Raw genomic sequence first — 7,271 nt, 5'->3', positions numbered from 1 at the left:
CAAACTGAATTTCCAGGACAGTAGAGGTTTCAACCACGTTACAAGGAGATCCAGTGTCATGACCATTGTTAATTACCATTTGTTTACTAACTTATAATAGGTATAATACAACACAAGATAACAAAGTCCCTGCCACACCAGAGAAAAGGGGTAAAAGAACCAGGGGGCCTTCAGAAAATGAGTAATTTAAAAATGCTTAAGTAATCTGAACACTTCTCATTTGCACAATTAATGACATTTCAAGGTAATAAACATTGTTACAAAATGCAATATATTTTTGCTGTTTTAATACTAACTCTTCACATAGAACTATTACTAACATAGAGACTAATAATTAAAATGCAATCAAATACAAAAACTAACAATTTTTTTTTTTTTGGTCAACTAATTTTCTCATTCGTTGTATAAGTAAATTCTTCAGTAAAAATGGAAAAATGTATCCAATGACATGTACTTCTGTTAGACTGTCAGCATCTTCATACAATTTATTATACCTGTAAGTGTATCCTTTGACAGACTAAAACATATTGATAAAATTTTGGACAACTTAAATAAACAATGTTGTTTATTTGGTTTGATTAGATTCAGTCATTAGCAGAATGCATTCATTTTATATTTTCCTAATCCCTAATATTTGATTCTGCTAGGTTGTCATGCTTACATAAACAAACTGTTAGCTGATAGTGTAAGAGTCCTTCATTTTCAAGCTGTGAGAGATCCTGATATGCTTTTTATTGAAAGGGTTGTTGGATTCTTACTTCTCATGTAGTTTCCTAGGAAACTGAGAAACCAGTTGCTATTTCAAAACAAAACTAAACTGACAAGTCTAGTCAGTTTTATTTATTCATTTTGGTACCATGGATTAAATCCAGGGATGTTTAACCACTGAGCCACGTTCTGAGCTCTTCCCCACTCCTCACCCCACTCTTTTTAAATTTGAAGCAGGGTTTTACTAAGTTGTTCAGAGCCTCCCTAAGTTGCTGAGTCTGGCTTTGAACTTTCAATCCTCCTGCCTTTAATAGCTAAAAACAAAGAAGTTATTAAAGACGATATTCAGAGGGAAGTCAAGGAAATTAGAATAGAACAGGATGAGAAGAACAGGTAAAGAGAGTGGTTCAATCAAGGAATCCTCACTAGTTTTTGTAGCTATTTGATTGTATTATTAGTAGTATCTAGGTAAATAATTTAGTTATATGTAAAGGGTTAGTATAATAAACAGTAAAAATACACACATATTAATTATATTGCCAAATTGCAAATAATTTATTTGAGACTTATTTAAAATTATATAGGGCATTATTAACCACTAAACTTAGAAATATGTCAAGGTTATGACTTCTTATTTCAAATAGAAGTTCATGACTGGTGGTATATCATCTTGCCATCTATAGTCAGCTAGTGTTCACTGATGGCTTTATGGCAGCCCAGCACTAGAAGATGTACAGTCATTTAACATCTCTCCAACTCTACTACGTAGTTCACTTAGTGAGTGTGTTCGACCAATTATTAGATCTTTCTGTGCCTCAACTGTATGTAAGCAGTCTGGAGATTTGTTCAACATTTGTCAAAGTGACAATGTCATGATAATGATGATGCTGGCTTGGTTTTCTAAAAAATAGAACAAAGCAAATTTATCAGATAAAGAACGTTTCCCTGAAAAAAAAGTAATAACTATACTTTGAGGAATTTTTCTAAAAGCAAGTATTGTTAATTTTTAAATAAGTCAGAGGAGCAAATCATCACACAGCATTTCCTGGGCAGTTGAGGAACGAGGAAGATTTCACAAGGAAAATAACATATAAGCTGGTCTTGAAAAATGCTGAAGATTTCAACCAAAAGCAAAAATATTGTTAAAGATAATATTCAGAGTGAAGACAAGGAAGTTGGATAGGGCAGGATGAGAAAAAATGGTATATGAACTTTGGTGCTTGAGGATACAGAGTGGATAATAGCTGTGGGCCAGAAGGAGAAAGATGTTGGATGATTTGGTAAGTGTATTTGCCCTCGGTTCTGTGGACCCAGCAAGTCAGCTGTTTATTGTTTGGATGTGAAATGTCCTCCAAAGCTCATATGTGAAACAATGCCAGAAGGTTTAGAGGAGAAATGATTTAGTTTGAGAGCCTTAACCTCATCAGTGGATTAATCTCGTGATGGGATTAAAGCAACTGAAGGCATGTAGAGTGTGGCTGGAAGAGGTGGGTCATCCAGGGTATGCCTTTGGGGCATATATTTTGTATCTGATGAGGAGAGTCTCTCTCTCTCTCTCTCTCTCTCTCTCTCTCTCTCTCTCTCTCTCTCTCTCTTCGGTCTGATCATCATGTGAGCCGCTTTCCTCCGCCACACTCTTTCACCAGGATGTTCTGCCTCACCCTGAACCCTGAGGAATGGAGTCAGCAGTCTATGGATCGAGAGCTCTGAAACCATGAGCCCCCAAATAAACTTTTCCTTATGTCAGGTCTTTTAGTCACAGCAGCAAAAACGCTGACTAAAACAGTAGCAAAGATTTACAGCGTGATTACAAAGTCAGATTCATGTTAAGACTCTGGCAGCAATCTGAGAGGTGTATTGGAATAAGAGGAATGGTAAGCGGAAAGGTGACCAATTCAAAAGCTAATATGATAAAGATAATAAAGACCTGAACTGAAACAGTAGAAAGAAAAAGAAAAAAAATGAGCTATTTTAAATGATGCTTCAATAGAACCAGAGATAAACTTAATCACCAATTTTTCCTAGTTCCTTATACTGGCCCTAAATTTTCTACTTAGTCTTGACACTGCACAGCAAAAAGTCAATAAAGTAAGTTAATTGTTCTATTATAATAACTATATAATGATAATTATAATTCATAATTAATAATAAAATTTAACATGGATAAATGTATTCAAATTGGCTTTGGATGTGTGAATGTTGAGATGCTGTTGGACTATCCAAAAGACACATTCATACAAGTAAGAAATAAAGATTTGAGGCCAAGTAAATAAGTCAGGGATGGAAATATGTACACATAAAAGAGTGAATCACTCCTCCAGAGGAGAAATAGAGAGTATGGAGAAATAGACAAGCTTAGTAGAAATTTAGATAAAGCAATTAGGTAATAAAGAGGATCCAGCTATGAAGTAAAGATGTGGACAAAGAGGGAGAGAAAAAATAGAAACAAAAACAGACAGCAGTGAAAAATGCTTGCATTCAACAAGAATACAGACTGAAATGTCTGCGGCTGGGGTTGTAGCTCAGCAGTAGAACATTCGCCTAGCATATGCGAGGCCCTGAATTTGATCCTCAGCACCACATAAAAATAAATAAAATAAAGGCATGGCATTCAACTACAACAAAAAATAAATATTAAAAAAAGACTGAAATGTTAATATTTTCAAAGGTTCCACTTCAGTTGAATGGTAAGAAGATATTGGATTGTATGAGGTTGAGCAGTAAATAAGTATCCTGATTCTTATATTTCTATAATTTCCAAAAGTCATGCCCCAGTGTAAGAATAAATTATAGCTTTAAAAGAAACCAATATACCCTTTCAAAAGTCTTGGAAATGTGTGAAACATTTAGAATGTGAAAAAATATGATTTTGGCTCTTATAGAGGTAAGTATCAGCTATCTAAAATGTCACATACACACATACACACCTCATTTCCCTAACAGCAATGCCCAAATATATTCAATTTTTAATGTTTTTATACTGAACTTAATGCATAAACACAAACAATAGAGAACTCAGTAAACCACCAAACCTAGTGTGAAATAAATCTAAGAATGTATCACATGAGCAAACTCAAGGGCGTTCTTTGACATTGAAGCATAGAGAAACAATTCAGTAAACCAGGCCTTTGCTTACTGTCTTGGATTCTACAAATAAGCATTGTTTTATTCTGTTAATACATCTGTTATCTGTTTCTAAAAGATAAGAGTTAAATTGGTAACATCATGATAACAGTAATAGAATACAGTATTATACTCAACTATTATTGATACTCTACAATTTTACAATTGAATATTTGAGATCTTGGAGTCAAGGGATCATACTAATGGCAGAGTCAAAGGATCATGCTAATGGCTCACTCAAGGTTGTTTGCAGATCCACTATTCCAATGTTTTTTCAGGAACTGGGAGTTTTTATTGTAGACCTCAAAATGGGCTTCACAAGTGTGTTTTGCTTTCTGCCTATCAGGGGATATCTCCACTTAGCTACTTTCTATCCCTACAGTACTAAAAGCTTAATCCCCAGTTTCTTACTTTCCCTTCCCAAACCCCCTCTCTCCTTCTCCTCCTTATTCTTCTCCAAGAAAGGGGTCTTGTGTGGTGTACCATGCCTCCCATCTTCTAAAAAATCATAATAAACTCTTCTTTCACAGGTAGTTGTCTTTGGGTCTATCTTGCTAAACTTGATTAAACAAATCCTGAGTGAGTTCATATTAAAATAGTCTTAGTATTAAAAATTGTCTTATATACTTGAAAGATTCTTTGAATCTTTCAAATACTTCTGCTCATTTTAGCACCAATTTTTTGTCTTATATATATGTATATGTGAACTCTTTCATTCTTTTATCCAAATACCTATATAATATTAGGCTGCAGTGCTCAGATAACATTGGAAAACAAAATGTCTGCTCTCATGAAGTTTATACTCCAGAAATCACACTAGTAAGAGAGGTGAGGGAGAATATCTTTTATTTCATTTGAATCTCCACTTTTCTTCCCAGTTCCTCATATGTATACTAAGGCTCCACAATATTTGCTGAATGAAGAAATAACCATTTCCCTTACATGTACAGAAGCCTTTCTCCATCCTTTATTATTGATAGCAGCTTTTAATCAGAATATTTTCAATGGGCTTATATCACCTGATGAAGACCATAGAAGCACTTTTGAATGATATAGTAATTCTCTCAATTGGATGTTACCAAATGAAGAGCCTTATTCACCAATCATCAGCAATGCCTAGGGCAGACTTTACCTAACAATTATCAAAACCCATCATTAAAAAACAGAAACAATTATTAAGAGTATGTGAAGGGGGAAAAAAACAAAATAATATTTTTCTACCTTTAATTCAACAATTTATGAAACAAAAATTTTCACATTAAAATAGGCTATGTAAGATAAAGGGATGAAATGTTAAGGAACAATTTTTTTTTCCCACTGGGGATTAAACTCCGGAGTGCTTTTACCACTGAGTTACACCGCTGGTTAGTTTTATATATATATATATATATATATAAAATTTATTTGAGACAAAATATTTTATTTATATAATATTTATTTTTAAAATAAAATATGTATATTTTAATTTTGAGGCATTCACAATAAGTTACTGGGGCTAGTTTTCAACTTGTGATCCTCTTGCCTTAGTATCCTGAGTCATTGGGATTATAGGTATATGCCATCACACCTAGCAAGAAATGAATCTTTGAGCGCACTGATGTAATTGAGAACACCGAAAGTTAAGCCACATAAGTGGAAAATTGTTGGCTAAGACTCCACATGGTATTCAGTTGCTATCCCCAAACAGAATATTAGCTCTAAATCTCCAGTCTAGGATCTCTTGCAAATAAGTAATTGATTTATGTTTTAACTACATATAACATATTATAAGGAATGATTAGAATCTGAATTTTTTCCTAGTGTCTCATTTATTACCTAAAGAGAATCAGATTATCTCTTTTTTTTGAGAGAGAGAGAGAATTTTTAATATTTATTTTTTAGTTTTCGGTGGACACAACATCTTTGTTTTTGTATGTGGTGCTGAGGATCGAATCTGGGCCGCACGCATGCCAGGCAAGCGCGCTACCAATTGAGCCACATCCCCAGCCCCAGATTATCTCTTAAATAGATACCACCATTGCTTGCTCAACATTCAGTGATTTATCCCCCTTTTCTACTATTGGGGCAAGCCCCAAATGGCTATTAATAGGCTCCCTCACTTATTCTTCCAGTGGGCTGTTATGTTTTATTTTATATTTTTAGTATGCCAAGGTCATGAATCAGCTAAGTTATGGTTAATGTGTAGTCAAGGTCAGAAACATTCTGATTCGGTATACCTGTACTCGAGGTCATAAACATTTGCTTGTGAGCATGCGTGCACTGATCTAACCAGTTGGCGATGTTTGAACTGTATTGCAATAATGGGGCTAAATGGAACTGACTGCGGCAAAATGGAACTGGCTGGGGTCTAAACGGAGGTTGAAGGAGACTGGAGGCTGTTACCATCTCTGACTAAAGCATGTCTAATATCCTAACTGCGTCTTGTATCTCTCCCACCTGCTGGGATAATGAATCTGTTTCCTGGGTCTAAGCCCTGGCATGACATCTACATTTTAATCATAATAAAATTTCACATACCCTCCCCCAAAAGTCTGTGCCCTTAAGGAGAGGCTGACTTGCTCTTTAGTTCTGCAATGTGATCTTAATTGGTCTAAGCCCATTATGGAGGCCTTACCCACCTTACCTAGGCCTAGGCAATTTAGCTAATGAAATATGAGAGGAAAATCTGCTGTGGAAATACGGTTTCCTTAGTCTTTAAAGGGAGCAGAAGAAAAAGATGACCCTTTTTCTGCCTCAGAACCTTTAATCAGGAACTGAGAGAGCTACTTTAGTACCATAAAGGACACAGGACACACTTAAACCAACACAAAGTTGGCAGAACAGGGTTGGGGATAGAACTCAGTTGGTAGAGTGTTTTCCTTTCCTTGCATGCACAAGGCCCTGGGTTCTAGTGTCCAGCACTACACACACACACACACACACACACACACACACACAAAAGGCAGAACAAAAAAGAAGGAACCTGGATCCTTGATATATTATCAAGACATTGAATTAACCAACCCTAGGAATGGCCTTACCTCCACTACATATACTTATGTAGAATTTTTTTAAAAGGTTAAACAATACAGATATTTAGTAGAGGTTCCATTATTTCAGCTGAAAGCATTTTAACAGATACAATGCTCAATAATTTCATTCCTCAAGAGTAGCTTCTCAATATAACAAGGTATAGTACATTGGATGCTAAAATAAGTGCCACAATTTCTTCTTAAACTCAAGCTAACTGCTCCTCCCATTGAATGATGGACACTATTTCCTCTTTCCATGAATCTAGTCCTATCAAGGCAATACAGTGGTGGATTATAATTTGAGTTCCAGATCTAGTCTTTGAAACAAGTAGGATCTTCCCTTCCTCCTTGACTCTCTAGGAGGCTAGCTTAGGCTAAGAAACCTTAAGCTAAACTCCTAAATAATGTATGACAGACTAGATACCTGTA

This window comes from Callospermophilus lateralis, chromosome 17, assembly GCF_048772815.1.
Source record: "Callospermophilus lateralis isolate mCalLat2 chromosome 17, mCalLat2.hap1, whole genome shotgun sequence".
Lineage (NCBI taxonomy): Eukaryota > Metazoa > Chordata > Mammalia > Rodentia > Sciuridae > Callospermophilus > Callospermophilus lateralis.
The sequence above is the reverse complement of the archived record's forward strand: the minus strand, read 5'-3'. Positions refer to the sequence as shown.